We start from the raw sequence: 23,112 nt of genomic DNA, 5'->3' as shown, positions 1-23,112 counted from the left end.
GAGGGATTCAGTGGCATCTGCAGAGCAGTATTGGTTTATAAATCAATATATCAACTGGAGATCTGTCACTTTATATGTAGAGATACATTCATACATAAAAGAACTATAGACAACCTTACATATCCTATGTATCTGTGTTTATTGAGTTGTCAAGTTCCTGACACTTGAAAAGGAGAGCTGATAGATGAGGTATGAGTGTCCAGGTGATTTCATGGAACTGCACTTTTATTTTACAATTTACAGCACAGAGAAACAAATTCAGCAGACTCTGCCATAGAAGTTTTCCAACAAGAAATGTGTGAATATGTTATATTATGTGTGTATGCATGAAAATGTTTCTTTTGAGGAGGATGTGCATGTGCATACATGTGTGCTGTGCAATGCATATATAATATCAATTACAGTATCTGCTTCCCCTGCTGAACTGGGAACATGAATAGGAGCAGAAAATGTGTGAAAACAGCTGTCTCCAAAGAATCCCTCTCCTCTCCTGACTGCAGGTTGCCAGTGTTTCCTAGAGACTGCACAAGCTACAAAGTTGTGCATTATTTAAGAGAAAGGCACATAAATCCCTCATGAGAATTCAACCCAAATGTGTTCTTTAAAGAGAGAGGCTGGTGATGCTGATGCTTGATTGTACTATAAAGCTGTGCACTTTTCCATGCCAGCAGAGTATATGCACTGAGCAGTCATGCAGCGCCTCAAAAACATCTGTGGCAAGATACCTGATTCAATTTAATCCCTTACCTTGCCAGGATTTTTGCAGGGCTTTTCATGTTGAATACAATGGGCTCTCAGCTTCCTTCCTGAAACTCTTGGCAGCTCTACCAAATACTCCACTGCCTGTATCTACTGGAGGATATCAGCTACAATATAGAATCCATGACAACATCACTGTAGTATTGTTAATCATCCACACTAAGCAAACAGGAGCCTGGTCTATCAGGATTCTTCAGCATTTCTGTGTGCAAGGATATTCATGGTACTCCTGGGTGGTGAAAGGACTTGGAGGAGGTGACTTTGAGGATGCCCAGCACAGCACATTCACCACAGCCTGCCACAACTGCAGCTCTGGCTCAGCAGCCCTCTTTTGTGTGGAGCTGTTTGACATGCTGCTGAGAAAATTGCCCAGCCTTTTTGAGGCTGCCAGAACCAAACTTCACCTCGGGGGCTGAGAAGTCTCTTGGTTCACAGGGTGTGTTTGGGGTGGCTGTCGCTGCCATGTGTGGGGCAGTGGCAAAGCTGTGCTCTCCCTGTTACCAAGACAGTGGTTCTGCTGACTAATCAGTGAGCTTCCCAAATGGTTGTTTTTGTACATTTTCTGCTTGGAGATTAAGCTGAACAGTATGACAGCCCTTGATCTGCTCTCTGCTCAACACGAGGGAGGCAAATTAACACAGACGTGGGTGGACGAATCAAGAACTGAAATCTAAATCAAGAGGAAAGACAAGTTTTGAGATGGGCTGATAAGTGATAGAGCAGGTTCTGAGCTAGGAAAGGAAGATGAAGGAGCACCAGAAAGGCCAACTCAGAACAACTGGTAAGTGCTTACCTTTTTTGGGGGGTGTTTTTTGTCTTGTTATGACCTCCCCTCTCTGCTGTATTGCTAAGACATCTCAGCACAGATGTTCAGTTCACCATGTCCACTGCTAGATTTGATGAACTAAAGCCACTGAGCACCAATGCATGCCATATCCTGTTTATGTGCTGGGCTAAATATCTCCATACTTCCTAGAAACTGATTCACCCACAGGGGGAGAAGAAAAAGCATTAATCAACACTGCAAGGATTCTAATGGGCTAAAAAACTAAATTAATATCAATAAAGTGGTTCAGGTTTGGAAAAACAAATACTCCAGCAATCAGTTTGAAACATTAATAAAGACAGAGGGAAACACATGAAACCATGTTCATGGAGTAAGGGAGTTAACAGAGAAGTAACTCACTAGGGACACAGAGATAAGCCACTTTCCTATCAGCTCATTATGCATTCATCAAGCCATCTCAGCTTAGACATGCCCAGTAAACCTTTATCTTCTTAGAGCTTTACCACCTATGCAGTTTGTTTTTCCAGCACCTCCTGATTTCTGAGGAGTTACAGAGAAGAATCTACTCCAGTCTGTGACCTGGCTGTTTATATTGTAGCTAGAGGTCACCTCTATGCCTGAACAGAATCCTTATCAAACTAAATGCTCTTTTTTTCCTCAGGCATCAAAGTTTTGGCATGATAAGATAACCTGAGTTGAAAGTTCATGTTGAGGAGGATGACATAATAGGCAGCATTCAAGGAGGAAAAATGTTGTATCTGTTGTTTTCCCACTACTAGAATCCCATTTTGTTTATGGACACTGGAAGTAACCAGCTCCACTCAGTGGTAAAAATAGTGATGGCTCTTATAACATTTAACCTTAGCTACTAGAGTGCAAACCTAAGTTATACACACCAGGGTGAAAACTGCTGTGGTCTCTGTAGATTTCCACAGCAGATACCAGCAAGTAAAACAAAGCAAATATTTAATAACCCAGAGCTATCTCCTTCCATTGGAATATATACAAAGAATGAGGAGAACTGCAACTATCATTAGTGGAAATAGTATCTACCCACATTCTGATATTTACATCTTGTTCTTTAGGTGACTCTGAATGGAGAATTGGACATAATCTCAGAGGTCCAGCATTCTCCTTTGCATGGAAAGATGAGGGAATTGATTTTGGCCAGTGCTGCTTAAAAATCACTGGCTGCCACATGGAAACTAGGGACTAAGATCAGGATGTCGAGCTGACACTCCAGGGCTATGTGTGCCACCCAAATTTTGGTGCTCTCCTTTAGCCAACTTGCTTTGAATTTTTAGCTGGAAGGTGAGGGAAGACAGGAATCACTCTAATGAAATATTAATCTCTTATACAGGGATAACATGTGCAGCTACAGAGGTTTTTACTCAAGACTCTCAGCATCACAATTTAAGGAATTCCCTTAAATCCTATGAGCTGGATTAGGTAACTGGACAAGTATTTGCAGTAAGATAAGTCTGGCATTCCTGATGTTCGTGGTATTTCTTATGCAGGCAAAAACTGTAGACACAGAGCTTACCTGTTTATCTCTGGTTATGTTTAGTAATCTTAAAAGATGGTGAAACTCAATGATAACAGTCACCCTATGAAACCATATTGTTACTGAAAGGTAAAATATTTGTGTTTATCTCATTGAGATGAAACAGCTCCAGCCCAAGGTTGTCTATGACTGGAGTAGAATACATACTTACTTTCTGTCTTGTAGTGACCTGCAAACAAGAGTCAAAATATTGTTCTCCTGCATGTGGGAGGTTAAGCCTTCTTCCCTGAACACTGTGCAGGGTGTGTGCAGCTCAGTAATGCTCATGCATTTTACATTGCTATCAGCAGGGTTTTGTTTCTCCACCATGCTCAGAACAGAGCTGAAATGGCACCTCTGGGTCAGAGAGAACCAAGAGAGAGAGAGAGCCCAGGCTGGAAGGAAGAGATCTTCCCGGTCTAAGGGCATTGCAGAGGCAAAATGATACCAGAGGGACATGTAGGGAAACCCAGATGCTCATCAAGGGAGGCCACAGTCCCTAACTGGTCTGTGGAGGGCTGGGGTCTTGGGTTCATTTCCATGACCCTAAGATGTGACTACATATCTCTCAGGTATGATACTTAGTTTGATGAACCATGTGTTACCTACTTAATTACCTTCTACCTTTATATAGCTTCTATTTAAAGCCCTATAAATATTATTATAAGATGATTCTTTTGGGTGCCTTCCAAGTCAGAATATTCTGTGATTCCATGATTCTGTGATATTATCTGATATGGTTTATTTCCAAAGCCTTTTACTAATATGAAGTAAATCAGAGTAAGTTGGATGAAACTTTTTTCTGCAGCATAGTCATAAAACTAGTGAAAGAGCAGAATCAACATTTGATCTGTCAGATTTCTATGATTTGATTTATCCAATGTAAGTGCAGGTGATGGTCTTGGATTCAGAGTGCAGCTTGCAGGGGACTATCAGCACAAACACACAAAACTGAGTGTGCAAACTATATACTCACACAGATCTGTATATACACATATAAATCTTTCCTTGTGTGTGTGACTGTGTGTCTGTGTACACATATATATCTATGGAGAGAAAAGGAAAGAGATTGAGAACATATGAGCAAATAATGAGTTCTCCTAAGATCCAAAATGCCCTCTAGATGTGTTTGCCTCCTTTGCTAAGTACTAAGAAAATCTAGGGAGACTGAAAAAAGGATATTTTTAGTAATACATTTGCTAACTTGTGCTACTAATTCTGAGGTAATTTACTACACTGAAAGGTGTTTGGGATTTAATTAACTTGGCTTTTAATTCTGATTGTTTGCTTTGTTCTTTCTTCCACTGTGAGCAGGGAAAATGAACTGTGCTCTTTCACCTTTATTACCAATCAGTGCCCAATCACTTCCACTTTTGCATTCTCAAACATGTACACAGAGCTTCTGTACAGACATTTCTCCCGAATTCAAAACTCCTTTTGTTAGCAGAAAGAACTGAATAAACAAAAATTGAGGGAACCTTGTCTGCTTTGAAAAACAATGCATTTTATACTGTCTCTGTTGCTTACATTATTCCGGTTCAATTCTGCCTTTAAAACTTATTGTTTAACATATTTCTGGTCTTAATCTGAGGGATCTGCTAGTCTGAGTTCCACTCAGAGCACTCCATAATTTCTACATAAAAGTGGTTCTCAGTGCTTCAAGGTTGAGACAAACAAGTGAATTCACACCATCCAACCCTCCTTTCAACTCCAGCCAGTCCAGACTCGTTCTCGTGTACTTTGGCAAGCCCCAAAAGCAGAAGATGGTTTGTCTTTCCACAATAGGCACAGTGACACTGAGTACACAACAGGGCACCTTCTCAATCTTCTTTCAACTTCATGAATTGTTGACATTTTAACCTCTTAATTTAAAGCCTTCATCTGAGATGACTGCTTCTTCAAGAAGGAGGAACATTTGCCCAGCAGCCCTTCTGCCAAAGGCTGTTGTTATTTAATACAGAAATTGTATTGATAAAACATTGCTTAAATCAATGGCAGTACCTACCTGTTGATTAAACTGCTGTAGTAGTACACCTTAAAAGAACAGGAGAAACATAATTTAGTGACTATTTGACACATGAAAACAAGGGTGTTTAATTGCCCCCTTTCCTAATCTCAGGGCAGAATCAGTCACAGCAGGGCAGTGCAAGAGGCTGAAGAAAGAATTTAACTCTCTTGTTCCTTATTCAGAGGATCCAGCTTGTTATCCAGAACCTGGTATTTTGGTGAGAATACCTACTGAGGAGCGTTTCAGTTTTGTGGAGTTTTACCAGGTAAATTGTGTTGAACTGTATAACTCTTAATGTTTAGCTAAAAAGATCCATTTTCTTCCAAATCTGAATGTTGGAATCGCTTCTTGATCTCACATCAGCTTTCTGTGTACGAATGGCACAGTGCTGCTCACATTATCCATGGGGACACGTCCATGCAGCCACTGGGCAAGACTGACCCTTCCTCAAGCCAAAATTTTAGTTCTGTGTACAGATCTGCATCTTATTTGCCCCCCATTCCACTTTCCAACTTGCAGACGATCCTTCTGCAAGAAACTTGAGAGAAGAAAACCTTAATTTCAAGACTGCACTGGATTTAGTTGACATCAATATAGGATCTTTGACTCAGAGAGAGGAAATACTGGGCACTGCTACCAATAAGTAATTATATCTTCCACATGCCCTTTCCTTGTAGAAGTAGCTTCCATTTGGTCTCTATTAGAACATACCCCTGTCTTTTGCTATGCTGTAATTTTATTTCCCCACCAGAGCCACTGAAGTGTATGTTAGTGCCTGAATGAAAAGTCACTCTCAGCATTGCTTGAAACAAGCTCTGCTTGCTAAATAAACAGTTTGTACTAGTTATCACTAGCCTAAAATGATAACAGACTTTTGAAAACTTACCTAAAGCAAAAATGGCTGCCTGAGATCAAAGTCCAGATCACGAACTTAATTTATTTTGCTTATATACCAGGAACAATGACTCATATTCTCTATCTCTGTTTCTTTTCATGCACCACAGTAGGATGTCTCATTTGCAGCCAAAAGAGAATAAAGACCAAAGAATGGCAAATTAAATTCTTGAAATTCAGTTTCTCTGCCCTTTCCTCAAATTTGCAAAACATTTTTGCTAACATAACACTTTAAAATCTACAGTATATATTTTGTCCCATTTGTAGGTGGGTTTCTTTATTAAGTCACAAAACACTAACTGCAGTATCCTATAATAATGGTCTTAAGAGTGACAGTAAATTGTCAGGAAATTACTGTAATTTCCCTTCTTGAAAAAAACAGGCAAAACCATCCACAAATTCAAAACATGTTCATGTGAAAATACCCAAAGTCCTTTTTCTCCATTTAAGATCTCTATTTCCCACTCTGACATTACACTTCTTCTATTTCCATTACACATTTTGCTTTTCAAAAGGTACATATAATGTGGTAAATAATCTCAGTTGAGAAATGTTAGGAGTTGTTAGAAGAGTTAAAGGGATTGTTGTTACCTTATCGTTTTATCCACTTGTTGGTTCGCTAGTTCTCTGGTCAGGTTGCTGTGTTGTTCTCCCCAGTTGAATGTACAGTCCCTATGTACTTCAAATCCCAGTTTATTGTATTCCCCTATCCCAGTTCTCCATTTCCGCCCTTCCACTTCCATTTCCGCCCTCTCCACTTCCCACTTCCGCCCTTTCCCCTTACCATTTCCGCCCTTTCCCTTACCTCATTTCCGGCCTGCTGCTGCCTGCCTATCAAGGTAGCAACACCCTATATGTAAATCCCCAGAAGTTTCCCAGTACCACCATTACCGGAAGTTGTTGCAAAAGAAAAGACTCACAAAAGTAGTCAACCAACACTGAATCCAAGTACACGGATCACCTCAACTAGTGAGCTGAGTCATCTGCAATGTACCCTTTGTAACTATTTAATTAATGCAATCTAAAGAGCAGTTGAGGAGATTGACACCCCCAGACCAACGAGCCACAAGTGAGTTCTGGACGTGCCTGTGAGGTTGGAACTCCCATTCCTGCCCTTGGACAGGACTGCGTGGGATCCTCCTTTCCACGTTGAACAAGCAGCAGCAGCAGGCGTTGAGCCTCCCTACGACCCCCATTAATAAAAGAGCTGCTATTTAATAAAGGCTTCGGCCCGCGCTTATTTATTTCAGTTTTTGGGGGCTCGTCCGGGAGTGGCCACGCCCAGAAGAGGACGTTGGAGGAGGAGGCGCCACCCCGAAGAGGCCCTCTGGGACAGCTGGCCACCCCGGACCCGGAGCTGCGCGGGACCAGGACAACGCGGGAAGAGCTGGTAAGAAGACCGGCGGCGGGCACGGGAGGCGAGCGAGTGTGGCGTGGATGAGACGGGGGCTGGCAGCTCAGACCCTCGAAGCGAGTGTGGGCCCCTGAGTACCGCGGTTCCGGACTCCCGCGAGGGGGCCGGCCGGGAAAAGGGGGAAGCGAGTGAGGCCTACCAAGGCCTGGAGGTTGAAAGAGGCGTCTCCTGGGGTAGTAGCCCCCCCCCTAGATCTCCGGGCGTGCGGAGGGCTAGGGTGGCTAGTGTGTGTGGCACGCGGCGGTGGTTAGACTGGGGCGAGCAACGCGAACCCTGGTAGGCCTAATTTTAAGGGGGGGGTGCAGGAAGGGGTAGCCGGCGCCCCGCTGGGACCGAGCCCCCCCAGGGACGAGGGTTTAGGAAGGGGTATCCGGGCCCCGCTGGGACCTAACCCAACTCCCTCCAATATCTGGGAAGAGTAGAGGGAGGGGTGACCGGGGCCCCGCTAGAGACCGGCTCTGTCCCAGTTTTTACTTGGTTGTCAGGAGTGTGGGGAGGGGTGGAGACCAACCCCGTTAGGGACCCAACTCTTGTGTGGTTAAGAGTGGAAGCGACAGTCCAACTGTTTGGAAAGGGCTGTGGGAGAGTGAGTGTAGTGGGGAGTGGCAGTCCGACTGTTTTGAAAGGGCTGTGGGAGAGTGAGTGTAGTGGGGAGTGGCAGTCCGACTGTTTTGAAAGGGCTGCGGAGTGAGTGTGAGAAGAGTGGCAGTCCGACTGTTTTGAAAGGGCTGCGGAGTGAGTGTGAGAAGAGTGGCAGTCCTACTGTTGCAAAAGGACTGGCAGCCTAACTGTTTTGAACGGGCTGCGGAGTGAGTGAGGTAACTGTCAAGTGAATCCTGTTGGAGACCAGTTCTTTCCTTTATCAGTTTTATTGCCCGTCAGTAATTTTCCTTTTGAGTAGGGGCACCTTATAACTTTCTGTAAAAAGGGAATCTATATTATAATTTAGAAAGGGCCAAATTATTTTTTTTTGTTGTTAAAAGTTGTGTTGCCTGTCATTAAATTTCTGTTTGGGTAGAGGCACCTTAGAATTTCTTTCAGGCCTAATCAGAGCCACAGCCATGGGGGCTTGTATGAGCAAAGGTAGTGGTGGCGCTAAAAAAGAAAAAGAAAAGGGAAAGAACATTCCCCCTGACAGTCCCCTGGCAATAATGTTAAATCAATGGGACACCCGAGAGGCCACAAAGAATCTGGATAAAATTAAAATGATCCACTATTGTATAGAGGTGTGGCCTGAGTTAAATCTACCAGGACAATGGCCTTGGTACGGAACCCAAGACCCATGGATGTGTTCCCTATTAAATCAGTATTTAAAAACTTGGGAGAGTTCTAATATTGAGCAACTTCAGTATGCAGCCTGTTGGGAAACTAACACTATAAACAAAGAACCTGTGAGAATATGTAAAGTTCAAGAGCAAAAAAGAGAAGAGCAGGAAAGGGAAAAGGTTAAGAACTGGGATCCCCTTGATAACCTACCTCCTCCCCCTCCCCCTGCTCCTCTTAATCCTCTACCAAGCTCCTTACCTCCACTGTTACCGAGCTCCTTGCCTCCGCCACTAACATTTCCCCACTCATCTTCACTTGAACTCTCAATTCCCCTTCATCCCAAATCCACTGAGACTTGTTCTTTACCACCCCCACCTAACACCCCAGTTTCGAATCAAAACACCATCCCCACGCCTTCACCCTCGACCTTACCTTTGCCGCTACTTCCTCCACCTTCCTTAACCCCTACTGCTAGTTTGGTCCCTGCACCTTCACCAATAGCAGTCCCCTCACCCCCTTCCAGTTGGGAGTTAAACCTGTCCCCAACGGATAGTAGTGTATCCTGCAATAGCCAAGAAGCATCCACCTACGTGTCAGGTAGTAAACTAATGGAAGGGCCCCACTGTAATACCCGGTCTAAAACAAGGGCAGAAAAACTATTCCCACTTAGGGAAGTCCCAATGGGCGGGATAGCTGGTGGAGTAGGGTTTGTGAATGCCCCGTTAACAGCATCCGAAGTTAGGGGGTTCAAAAAGGAAATAGGAAGCATAATAGAGGATCCGGTGGGCATTTCAAATCAGGTGGACCAATTCCTAGGACCCAATATCTATACCTGGGGAGAGATGAACTCAATCATTAACATACTATTCAGCTCAGAGGAGGTCCGTATGATACGAGCAGCAGCCTTACGTATCTGGGATAGAGAGAACAGACAGGGACCACCTGGTGACCAGAAATTACCTCTAGCAGATCCTGGGTGGGATCCCAATCAGGAGGAAGGGAGAAGAAATATGAGCGATTATAGGTCTTTAATAATCAGAGGAATAAAAGAGTCTGTGCCTCGCAATAGTAACACTAAACTAGCCTTTGATGGAGTACAGGAAAAAGATGAGACCCCGGCAGCCTGGCTTAGTCGACTAAGGAGGAACTTCCAACTTTATTCGAATATAGACCCGGATAGCCCTGAAGGCCAAGTATTATTAAAGGTACACTTTGTTACAAAAGCTTGGCCTGATATCAGAAGGAAACTGGAAAAACTCGAGGACTGGCAAGAAAAGGGAATTAATGATTTACTTAAAGAGGCCTTAAGAGTGTACTTGAGGAGAGAGGAAGAAAAAGCGAAGGCAAAAGCAAGGGTTATGGTGGCAGTTGCCAGAGAATGTGTGGGGGCAAATAAAGACCAACTAGGAGGGCCGTTGAAACCCAATGGGGGAGAACCCAGACCCTTACTAAGGGGATCCAGGGACTATTCTGAAGTAAGTGAAAATAACCATAACAAGAAATTTGGAGGGTTCCAAACTGAAAGAAGGTGTTATTACTGTGGGGAAGTAGGACACATAAAAAAGTGGTGTAAGAAGCTTTCCCTAGATGAAGCCATTGCCAAAGAGCAGGACACCCTGGAGAAGATCTTAAGGGGTGATGATTAGGGGTGTCAGGGGCTCTACCCATTAGGGGACCTCATGGACCATCAAGAGGAGCCCTTGGTAAATTTTGACGTTGGTCCCCAAAATTTAGAACTTGAGTTCTTGGTTGATACAGGAGCTGACCGATCCAGCTTAAAGGAGCTCCCAGCAGGAGTTAATATAAGTAATAGAACTTGTGAAGTGATAGGGGCAGAAGGAAAGCCGTTCAAGGCTGCCATAATTGAAAAAGTTGAAATAAAAGGGAATTTCAGACGGTGTGTGGCGGACCTGATTTACCTTCCCCATTTAGAGAAGAACTTGCTGGGGAGGGATCTCCAAATTCAATTGGGCGTGGCAGTCATCCCAAAGGATGGAAAAATGATAGTTCACATAATGAAGTTAACTGAAGGAGATATAAAGGAAATTAATTCTGAGGTATGGGCAGAGGGAGAGAAAAGTGGTTTCTTAAACATCCCACCAATAACTATACAAATGAAGGCAGACACTCCCCCTATCAGAATTAAGCAGTACCCCATGTCCTTGGAAGGGAAAAGGGGTTTAGCCCCGGTTATAGAACATCTATTAGTGGAAGGCATCTTGGAACCATGCATGTCTCCCCATAATACACCTATACTGGCAGTGAAAAAAGCAAATGGCAAATACAGACTGGTGCAGGATCTGAGGGAAATCAATAAAAGAACTATTACCAGGTATCCTGTCGTGCCCAACCCCTATAATCTTTTGAGCAAAATCCCAAGAGAGCATGCTTGGTTTACTATCATAGATCTGAAGGATGCATTTTGGGCATGCCCACTGGCTGAGGAGTGCCGGGATTGGTTTGCTTTTGAATGGGAAAATCCAGATGGAAATAGGAAACAGCAGTTGAGATGGACACGATTACCTCAAGGATTTACAGAATCTCCCAACCTTTTCGGGCAAGCTCTAGAGGGGATATTGGAGCAGTTCATTCCGGAAAATGAAGTCCAAATCCTCCAATATGTAGACGATTTGCTAATCTCTGGGGAAGAACAAGAACAAGTAAAAGTAACTAGTATCAATCTCCTAAATTTTCTAGGGGCAAAGGGGTTAAAAGTATCCCGGGACAAATTGCAGTTTGTTGAGTCTGAAGTTATTTTCCTTGGCCACATAATTGGGAAAGGATACAAAAAGTTAAGTTCAGAAAGAATCTCAGGAATTCTATCCATACCGACCCCAAAAACAAAACGTGATGTAAGGAAACTTTTGGGTCTCTTTGGATATTGTAAATTTTGGTTAGATAAATATACTCAGAGTGTTAAATTCCTCTATGACAAGCTTGTGGATTCTGAGCCTATAAATTGGACACCTAAAGATGAAGAGCAATTGGATAAATTAAAAGAAAAATTATCCTCAGCACCAGTTCTAAGCTTGCCCGACCTTAAAAAGGAGTTTGATTTGTTTATTAATACAGAAGGGGGAGTTGCTTATGGGGTATTAACGCAGGAATGGGGAGGTTGCCGAAAACCAATAGCTTACCTTTCCAAGTTGCTAGATCCAGTGGCAAAGGGGTGGCCCACGTGTCTCCAAGCGGTTGCAGCTGCAGCTACCCTAATAGAGGATGCCCAAAAAGTAACCCTGCAAGGAAAAATTAAAGTGCATACCCCACATGACATTAAAACAATTCTAAACCAAGGAGCTCAGCAGTGGTTAACGGAGGCCAGAATATTAAAATACGAAATTATATTAATGACTACAGATAACTTAACGTTAGTCACCTCCCAGAGCCTAAATCCAGCCCAGTTTCTTTCGGGAGAACCTTTACAGAAACTGGAGCACAATTGTCTGGAGCTTATAAATTTCCAGACCAAAATAAGAGAGGACCTTGAGAGTATACCACTGCCCTATGGAAAAACATTATTCATTGATGGGTCATCAAAGGTAATACATGGGAAGAGAGCATCTGGGTATGCTGTCATTGAAGGAGCAAAGGGCAAAAACTTGGAGGTTTTAGAAAAAGGGAAGCTGCCCTCTAATTGGTCAGCCCAATGCTGTGAAATTTACGCTTTAAAAAGAGGATTAGATTTGCTGGAAGGGGAACAGGGAACTATCTATACAGACTCGAAATACGCGTTTGGGGTAGTCCATACCTTTGGAAAAATCTGGGAAGAACGTGGCTATCTAAATTCGAAGGGAAAAGATCTAATACACAAAGATTTAATAAAGCTGGTATTGGAGTCCTTACTTAAGCCTGCAGAAATTGCAGTAGTTCACATAAGGGGTCACCAAAAAGGAGATACTTTTGAGGAAAGAGGCAATCGTTTTGCTGACCAAATAGCTAAGGAGGCCACCTTAAGTTCAGAAAGGCCTGTAAAAATCCTAAAGTTAAATGATGCACCCCGAGAACCAGAAAAAGAGGAGCCTATTTTCAGTGAAAAGGAGTTAAAAGTAATAAAGGAACTAAAATTACGCCAAGGGAACCAGGGGGAGTGGGTAATGTCAGATGGGCGCAAGTTTCTAAATAAGGCACTAGCCCGGAAATTGTTGTCAGAAATACATGGACTAACCCACTGGGGGGTTCAAGGATTATGCGATCATTTCCTGAAAGAAAATTTTTGTGTTGGAATATACGGTCTAGCGAAGGCAATAACAAAGGGATGTCTAATCTGTCAAAAAGTCAACCAGAAAGTAATGCGTAAGGCAGAACCCGGAGGAAGAAAATTAGCCTTAAGGCCATTCCAAAGCATCCAAATAGATTTTACCGAAATGCCCCCAGTCCAAAAGTATAGACACTTATTAGTTATGGTAGACCATCTCACCCATTGGGTGGAAGCCTTCCCCACAGTAAAGGAAACATCAGAAGTGGTTGTAAAAATAATTCTGGAGCAAATTATTCCTAGGTATGGGTTGGTTAACAATATTGACTCTGATAGAGGCCCACACTTTACCTCCCGAGTACTACACCAAATTATCGAAGCCCTGGGAATTAAATGGAGATTGCACACTCCGTGGCACCCCCAAAGCTCCGGAAGGGTGGAAAGAATGAATAAAACCCTAAAAAATGTGTTAACAAAATTAATTGAGGAAACACAAATGAATTGGCTCAAGTGTTTGCCCCTTGCCTTATTACGTATTAGAACAAGGCCGCGTGCTGACATAGGGGTCTCCCCCTATGAAATTATGTTTGGGCTCCCCTTCTTAATCACCCCCTTCAGTTCAGCAAACTATTTAGAGGGAGAAGCTGCAACCCGAGAGTATCTAAGAGTTATTGCAAAAACTATAGAGTCTCTTAAAAAGAAAGCCTATCTACCTCAAACCTCCCCGCTTGACTCAGATGCTCACCAGATTAGCCCGGGGGATTGGGTTCTTATTAAATCCTGGACTCACACTCCTTTATCTCCTAGATACGAAGGCCCCTTCCAAGTCTTACTCACTACACACACTGCTGTGAGAACGCAAGAAAGAGGTTGGACCCACATTTCCAGAATAAAAGGACCTATTCCACCTCCCACTGGCGAAACAAATCCCGTGATATCTCACTCAGGAACTCCTGAATGGACTGTGGCTAAGAGTCCTACTGGTCTCCGACTTGCTTTTAAAAGGAAAGCAAAAGACAGTTAAAACAGTTCAAACAGTTACTGCTGTTACTAAAAGTTCAGAGGCAACTTTGTACGAGGTTAAATCCCCGCTGGTTTAGTTACCTGTTGTTGTAACCATAAAATAACATTGTAAAATGATGAGTTTTGTACCAGTTTAGCACAATTCATGTTGCAAGTTCATACATTCTTCTCCAAGTTTAAATAGCACCTAATCTTCTACCACCAAATTAAGCCCCCAGTTACAATATAGGGCCAGTTCTCCTGCAGAGCATCCCCCAAAAGCTATTAATCAAATAGCCTGGGAGAGGGAAATGAAGAGACTCTGGGAAGCGGTTGCTTTACCCAAAGGGATCTCCACCCCCAGGAGGCAAGACCGGGTGAGACCCAGAGGGGTTCATACCGGACTCCTGGGAAAAATTCTGATGGCCCTGCTTGCAAGCAGTTTCGCGAAGAGCGAAGAAATGCAGTGCACTAAGTGCTACCACCCACTTTATGATGGAGAAACTTTGGGGTCTCTAATCAGAGTCCATACTAACATAAATCCCAGTTGTTTTAACAACTCCCAAATAACCACCTGTCGGGAGAGTGGAAAGACTTACTGGATCGCTAAAAACACTGCGACTTATCGCCAACGCTTACTTGGGGAGTGCCCTGCAGGAGAAGCCTGGCTTTGTTTCGAACATACAGGAAACCAAAGAGAACCAATAGATTTAGTTAAGGAAAAACAATTGGTAGTGGCTACTAAAAAAGAAACTGAATTGGAAATATCCTTGGGAAAAAATTTGTTCATAGATTTGGTCGAAAGAATTAGTAAAGAGCTAAATATAACAAATTGTTGGGTATGCGGGAACACACAAATGTCAGAAATTTGGCCTTGGGAAGGAATTAGCTTGAAGCCCTTAGAAATCTTAAAGTGGAAACAAATGAAGCAAGCACCCCAAATGCAGGGACAAAGGCAAAAGAAAGAACAATGGAATTTAAAATACAAAATAATTGGAGAAGAATGTATAAAAAGAACGGGAAACCCGTACAAAACATTTGTAGGAACCATGGCATGCAAAAGATACCTAACTACAAAGAATTCAATTATAAGGTGGATTCCTAGAGAACCAAACAAATATTGGTCTGTGAACAAAAAGGAAAAAGGATGTATTTATCACGAAGGGTACAATTTGTATGAATGTGCTGAAAAGCGGATAAATCCCTTCTGGGAGATAAGAGAATTATCCAAATATTGGGAATGCCCAACAGAAACAAATGAAACATTTTGGGAAGCACCTAAACATTTATTTTGGATACGCGGAAATACTGCGTATACCAATCTCCCTGGAGATTGGTTTGGGAGCTGCACGATAGGAATCATTAAGCCGGCCTTTTTCCTACTCCCCAGAGACTCAGGTGCTAAATTAGGAGTTCCTTTATATGATGACTTGAAGAGAAATGACCGGGAAAAAAGAAGTGTAATTGATATAAGTGGCACCCAAAAATGGAAAGGGGAAGTGTGGACACCTGAGCGGATTATTGAAGTTTATGGACCAGCTACCTGGGCACAGGATGGATCCTGGGGATATCGCACCCCAATTTATATGCTAAACCGAATTATAAGACTCCAGGCAGTGCTGGAAGTAATATCAAACCAAACTGCCTTGGCCCTAGATTATGTCACCGACCAGCTGACCCAAACCAGAGCAGTAGTTTACCAAATCCGACTTGCAGTAGACTACCTGCTAGCGAATGAAGGTGGAATATGTGGAAAATTCAATACATCGGAATGCTGTCTGGAAATAGACGATAAAAGTGAAGTAATCCGTAACATCTCTAAAGAGATACGTAAAGTGGCCTATGTGGGCGCTCAAAAATGGACCCCCTTGGTAAGCTCAAGCTGGTGGGATGATTTTTGGTCATTTAAGACCAAGTGGTGGAAAAAGGCAGCCTTTCTGATTGTAAGTGCAGTTATAAGCTTTTTGTTTTTCCCATGCTTGTTCCCCTGTTTAATCAAAATTATAAATTCGACAATACAAGCTAGCATTTCAAATATGGCTAATCAAACCAAAGCTAAAATTATGATGATGGAAAGCCAAGAACCAGAACACAAGTCTGCAAAACAAATTTTTGATCAATACCAAAAACTAAGGAAATTCTATTCCCAAGAGACTCAAATTTCAGATTGATGCGGGCCAAGACCCGATCAAAAAGATAAAGGGGGGATTGTGGTAAATAATCTCAGTTGAGAAATGTTAGGAGTTGTTAGAAGAGTTAAAGGGATTGTTGTTACCTTATCGTTTTATCCACTTGTTGGTTCGCTAGTTCTCTGGTCAGGTTGCTGTGTTGTTCTCCCCAGTTGAATGTACAGTCCCTATGTACTTCAAATCCCAGTTTATTGTATTCCCCTATCCCAGTTCTCCATTTCCGCCCTTCCACTTCCATTTCCGCCCTCTCCACTTCCCACTTCCGCCCTTTCCCCTTACCATTTCCGCCCTTTCCCTTACCTCATTTCCGGCCTGCTGCTGCCTGCCTATCAAGGTAGCAACACCCTATATGTAAATCCCCAGAAGTTTCCCAGTACCACCATTACCGGAAGTTGTTGCAAAAGAAAAGACTCACAAAAGTAGTCAACCAACACTGAATCCAAGTACACGGATCACCTCAACTAGTGAGCTGAGTCATCTGCAATGTACCCTTTGTAACTATTTAATTAATGCAATCTAAAGAGCAGTTGAGGAGATTGACACCCCCAGACCAACGAGCCACAAGTGAGTTCTGGACGTGCCTGTGAGGTTGGAACTCCCATTCCTGCCCTTGGACAGGACTGCGTGGGATCCTCCTTTCCACGTTGAACAAGCAGCAGCAGCAGGCGTTGAGCCTCCCTACGACCCCCATTAATAAAAGAGCTGCTATTTAATAAAGGCTTCGGCCCGCGCTTATTTATTTCATATAACGTTATAGTTTAAAAACACGAACCAAAAGTTTTGCACAAAATTATGAAATCCCCTCTAGAATTACATTTCATGACACAATGTAAGGAATCATCCCATTTTCATCTTTCAAAACAGCATTCCAGCCTGCCACAACATTAGCCTGCAGTAAATAAACAGGGCATCAGCAGAGCTGGCAGGCTGCTGGGGCCGTGTTTCCTCAGTTTGCTCAGTTTGCAGAGCTCACATTGCTTTAACCTTCGTACTTTTGCACAAGTGCATGAAGGATTTGGAGCCTCTCACACCCTCCACAGCCACACACTGTCAGCCCAGCAGAGTCTTTGCTCTCTGGCTACCAAGCTGATGGAAGAGGAGAGGTTGAATGAGTGGGTGAACAAGCCCTGTGCTCGGATTTGAAGGACAGGGAGGAGGAATATGCCTTGCCTTGGGAAGAGTTAATCCTGCCCAGCCCAGCCTAGCATGACCAGCTGCGTCATGGTGACTTCCCTTGCAGCACTGAATAGTTTGACAGCACTGTTTGTTTAGGGCTGTGCCCAAAGGCACAGTTACACCCTGCCTGGAGTGCAAGTGCCACTGCTCTCCTCCAGTGCCAGCTCTCTGAGCAGGGACCAACAGGGAGAGAATCCTGGTGAGGCAGAGCTGGGGCACCACAAACACCGAGACCAGGCTTTATCACTTAATCGTTCCTTTTCAGGCTTGACTCAGAAGCACTTTTTGGGTGTAGGCTCACAAAGAAGCAGGAACTTCCGCAGAGTGTCAGAGTGTTCTTTCAAGTCACTTCCCCTCCTAACAGGCTCACAAGCTTCCTGTCAGCTCAGACCTTACTTACCTCTAAAACATGTTTTGCAGTTACAAAGAGGAAAACCTGAATTTGTCATAAATGAGGTGCTTCCAGGCCTACCCACATTTCCAAGTAAGGCTTCTATTCTGTCATGGTTCTGCTGCTGCAATTTATCTTGATGTGCACGTTTCAGTGTTTGCAGAGATGAATTCTGTGTCTACAAGTGGCCTGTTTTTCAAAGGCATGCTGTGGAGACAAAGGTTGAAACCCAAATCGCTTCACAGCAGTCTGCAAGTCTGCCTCTCTCTTCAGAAGCTGTAAATGTGTCTAAGCAAAAAGCAACAGTTCTCCCATCTGCAAATAATGGGCTTGGGTGAAATAGCTCAAATACCTGAAAAAATCCTTGTTTGAAAAAGAGAAGGAAATTCTGGTTCTGGGCAGTAGCCTGGATTAGTATGCAGGAAGTAAAGAAATGAAAAGGCAAAGGTTGGTTTAAAAATGTCATTGCACAAACATGCATGCATATTCTCTCAGGCCCTGCTTGGTGGTTCAGTAATGCAGCAGGCAATGATAATGATACAATTTCATAGCTCCTCTAATCCCAGAGGATGCACAAAATGCTTGACAAACTGATGTTCTTTATAAGCAATAGTCTGGGCCTTTCCTTCTCAACTGTAGAGAGGTGGAAAAGATTACAGTACAAATATAGCAAAATCTGGTAAGCTCAGAAGCAAGGGGAAGCAAAATACATTCCATTTAATGTATACACTAAAATTTGTATGATAAAGAAATTCAGACAACATTACACTTAATTAGCAGACAAGTTAGAATTGTTCCATTTTGGTTTTGGGAAAGCATGGTGGTAATGGAAAACAGAAATCACCTAGAAGACACGTAGGCCATTTGTATGAATAAATCTCTGATTCAGAAGAGAATATAGAGGTCTCTGATCTCATTACATGGCAGAGAGAGAAAGATCCAGCCCTGGTAAACTTTATTTATGTACCTAGTCATTTCCCCTATGGTTGACTTTGCTTTTTGCAGTTTACTTATGATCTTCTAAGCAGATTTTATTTAATTAAATGACACCCTATTTGAATCATGTGAAAATTCTCCTGAGGAAGGAGTCACCACTTGTGAGCGATAGGTTTTATTTGGGTGGGAAGGTGGGGTTCAGCAAATTAGGTGTTGTTTCTCATTGAAGCCTCTAAAGACAGGCTGCCTTTCAAGGTTTCTCATTTGTGTGGTGGGATTAATTCTAAGAGCAGTCTGTCTTTTTTCATAGATAGGGAACCCTGTCAGACCAGATGCATCATTTGCCTGCCTAATATCAGGCTCACAAAATGCTCTCCTGCCACAAAAGACCAAATTCAGTGAGCTTCTTGATTTATATTAGAAAAATCTTAGTGCAATATAAAATTACATTCTACCACACCAAAAGTAGTGTTCATAAACTTAATACATCGATATACCTCAGCTACTGGTAAACAATAAATGGTTATTTATCAGGACATCAAAATCTTTCAGAGAATTTCTTTCAACCTTTTACATTCTCTGGAGCAAAGCAGTCCAGAAGTCCGAGAAAGAACATCTTGTGCTTTGAAGATCATGACACAGACAACACACCTACTTTACAATGTTATCATCTGTTGTTTCTGTGTGGCATATTCAGGAACATATCTTCAAAGGGTGTTTGTAATCTCAGTGACAATTTCTTGTGAGAAAAGAAAAAATAACTCCTAGTGTTTTTAGGGTCACCTTAACCACAGTCTGTTCCAGGAGTGTGAAGCAGCAGCTAAAGAGCATCGGGTATTTCACACAGGAATTGTGCAGGGGTGGGATCTGGCACAATCCCCATGCCCAAGGAGTGGTGTCTGTGTAGAGGAACCTGCAAGACTGTGAGTCTGAGAGTGCTCAGCTGAGCACTGACAATGCTGGTGCCTGTGCTGGGTGGTGATTCCTCACCTAGCCCTCTCCCAAAAGGAGAGCTGGCACCCAGGTAGAACAAACACACACAACAGCACAGCTCCTCAGTTGCTTAGGCTCACACCTCTAAGAAATCAGGCTAAAAATATTCATCATGGGACCACCTGTGGCAGCTGCAATGTCATTTATTATTCAAGTCTATCAGATGGTGAAGGGACAGATGCTGTGGCATCCTCAGCATTGATAGATTGTTCATCAGTGTTATGAATTTATACATCTCCTACAGGCTCTGCTATCAGCTGTGCTCCCAGTTCAATGGGTCAGGAAAGGAAGTACATTCCCTAAAGGAACTGCAGTCTCCTATACCTCAAAGCTCCAGTCACAGAGGAAATGTCCTATTTTGATGTGGTTCAAGAAGGTGGCAGGGAGATGAGTAGAAACTCTATAGCTTGACTCAGAAGAGGGACTGTGTGCTACATATTCAAGACACTTTGGGGTGAAAAACCCTAGAAAACAGCAAGGCAATGTTCTCAGTCTGCATGTAGAAATTGTTAAAGGTGTATGGAGTGAGACATTCTGATAATCTCTGCATTATTTGAAGAATGATTCTTTTTATAATGCCTTTATTCCTGCAACAATGCTACTGTTCCAATAGCTCTGTCAGAGCTACTGAGTGGTGAGTTTAACCCTGCTGCTGCCCTGAGAGAAGAAGTGGAAGCTGCTGAGCTAAAGCAAAGAGGGTAGATAAACCTTTTCAAGCTGGAGAAGCCATCAGCTTAGTAGAGAGGAAGTGACTGAAAAAAGAGGGTAAGAGAGACCTAATAACAATTCCCTGAGGAAAACTGCTGGTCAGAAAAATTAGCTATGAATCTAGGAAAAACCATAACTGAACAGAGAACAGAGGATTTATTTTAATTTGGTATCTGGAAGCCCTTTGGATGGGAACTGAAAGAATACTTTCCTTTTCTAAGCAAATCCCTAAAAAGAGGGGGCCAGGGCTGCCTCCCAGCTCCAGCTCTTCACTCTTCATTGTTGCACATTATGGGACAACCTGAACAATAAGCATGAATAGTAAGCATGAACAGTCATTATGCCAGTCAAAGCTACAGTCTGCAAATGTGACTGCATGGAATACCTGGTTTCTAACCCAGGCTGTGAAGGGATGCCCTTTTTACCATGGTCAGGGAGGAGCTGACAGGCTCACCAGGGACTTCAAAAACCCTCAGCCTTTCAGTTAGCAAGGAGCTCAGTGCTCTCGTGTACTCAATTTGTCACAAGGGGAATGCCATGCAATATTGCACAGAGTAGTTATAAGGCATTAGCTGCCATCTCACTTAAAAGAAAAAAAAAAATCACTCTTTTCTCTGCTGCATTTCAGCAGTGATCAACTACACACAATACATCCTTGATCATGTCTCAATGGAAAGTCTTTTTTGTATTTTGCTGGGCTATATATTTAGCTTGTGGGAGGCCAGGACAGTTAACAGTTTAATGTACTTTAAAAAGGAATGTGATTACTAGTAACTACTTTTCTACATTAAAATCAGCAGAGAAGTTTACTTAATTCTTTGTCCTTTAACCAAAGCAGTAAAGAATTTAAGCAATCTGTAAATCTGGCTGTATAGAGTTATAAAATAGGGAAAATTCACAATAGTGTCATTTTTCTTTGAAACTCCTTTATCTCAGTGAAAGATACTTGAGCAAACCCGTCACAACACTCACTGCTGTACAATTGACTGATGTTCCTGTTAGGAATTCTTGCCACAGGTTTTGCAGCAGAGGGTAAGGGCAGAGCACAAGTGTGTTGAAAAGCATTGATGCTGCTGGTTTTAAAAATCACTGCTCTCTTTTTAAAACCCCAGCTTGAGTCTTTACTAGGCTGTACCATGAGACACACACACACTGTGTTACATTAAAATGTTTAATTAGAAATATGAGTTATGTCTTGCATAGTAACAAGAAACCATCATAAAAAAATGTATACTCTGATAGACTATCACAGCAGTCATGCATAAGTTCAAATCCCTTTCAGTGAGACATTGATTAATTCATTCTTTGATGAATCTAGGCCCAGGCATTCAGCAGCTTCTTCCCTTTCTCAGCATGAGTTTAGTTATGTGAAGCCAGAAATGGCCTTTGTATGTTTAGACTTTGAGAGCACATTCAGCTGGAATCCTGCCTCACACCTAGGGCCAGACCTCTGCAATAATGCAGCTCTGCTTGTTCCAGCTCTGAACAAAGACAAGCAGGGCTATGGAGTTATGTTACTCACTACAAGCTGAGGAATCAGCTTCCCATGTGGCTTTATCCTCCCACCCCCTTTCCCACAGGAATAACACAATGTGAGTTAAGCTTGTGCCTTTGCCATTATCTTGCTTTAGTGGCTCAGCTCCAACACACAGCCATGCACCACCTCATTATTTATATCCTGCTAGCATCTTATTTAGTACCTCAGCTTCCATCACAAATGTATTGGGATAACTGGATAAGAGACTCATTATAATTGCAGCTTCTCTGCAGGGGTCAGCACCTCCTCCCCATGAATATGATAAGGTGCTCCAAGTGCCACCTCACCTGCAAGTGGTGCTTTCCCCTGAAGACTCACTTCCCACAGGCTACAAGCTGCTACTGAATTTCTGAAGTAATATTTTAATAACTTAATTTAAGATTTAACAGCTTTCTTTCCTGTGCTTTGTTGTATAATTAATCCATGTGATGGGAACTCATTAGACTTGGGGATGTGAAATGCATCTGGACACACAAGGGCTGTAAACAGCCCTAAAACCTGTATTAGGGCCTCTTTAAGGTGGGCAAATTCAGATCTGTGTGCAGAAAAAATAAATTATTTTATTCTTGGGGATATCAGAAACTACTTTTTGATAGTTGGAAGTGTCTTTCAATCATATCTGTAGTTTGTTGCAACTAGTAAAATCAACAGATTTTTGTCCACTGAAGTTTAAGATGGACTCCTTGACTTCCTGGGCTGGTAAGATCTGGCCCAATGCCTTCACACATCATCTTGCATGTATGTGTGCATTCCCATGAGCTGTGGGGTGTCCCACTTCTCCAGAGAACACTGTAACTGCAAGATTTCCATGAGGTTTCTTGTTTCCTGCTGGTAGTGCTACTCTGCTTTGATATGACCCAGAGAATGCAAACAGGTCTGGCCCTAAGCACTGGTTAGAGCTTAAATTTAATGTCTGAGACCATGCTCTGGATTAGGCAGAGCAGAGGTTTGAAATCACTTTCCAGGAAAACATGGCTGAGTGAGCTGCTCATTTACCTGTGAGCATGGGTGTGGGTGTCTCATTTCTTCAGTTTGCAGTGAGAGCTGTGGGGACAGCTCCAGGGGACAGGTTGTAGCAGAGAGCACCATGGCTAAGTGTGCACACCAATCTGCCCCACTGCTGAATATTTCCCCCTTCTGCACACCCCTTTCAAGAGTGCACTGCTTTCTCAACAAGCATAGAAAACACAAAGACAAAACAACAGCATGAGAGGAGTAACACCTTTGGGCATCAGGGATGTGTTCCTTACTGCGTGCAGTGCTGAGCTTCCCAGAAGAACACCTTTCCCCCACTGGACATGAGCAACAGCTCTA

This window comes from Erithacus rubecula (assembly GCF_903797595.1).
Source record: "Erithacus rubecula genome assembly, chromosome: 3".
NCBI lineage: Eukaryota > Metazoa > Chordata > Aves > Passeriformes > Muscicapidae > Erithacus > Erithacus rubecula.
The sequence above is the reverse complement of the archived record's forward strand: the minus strand, read 5'-3'. Positions refer to the sequence as shown.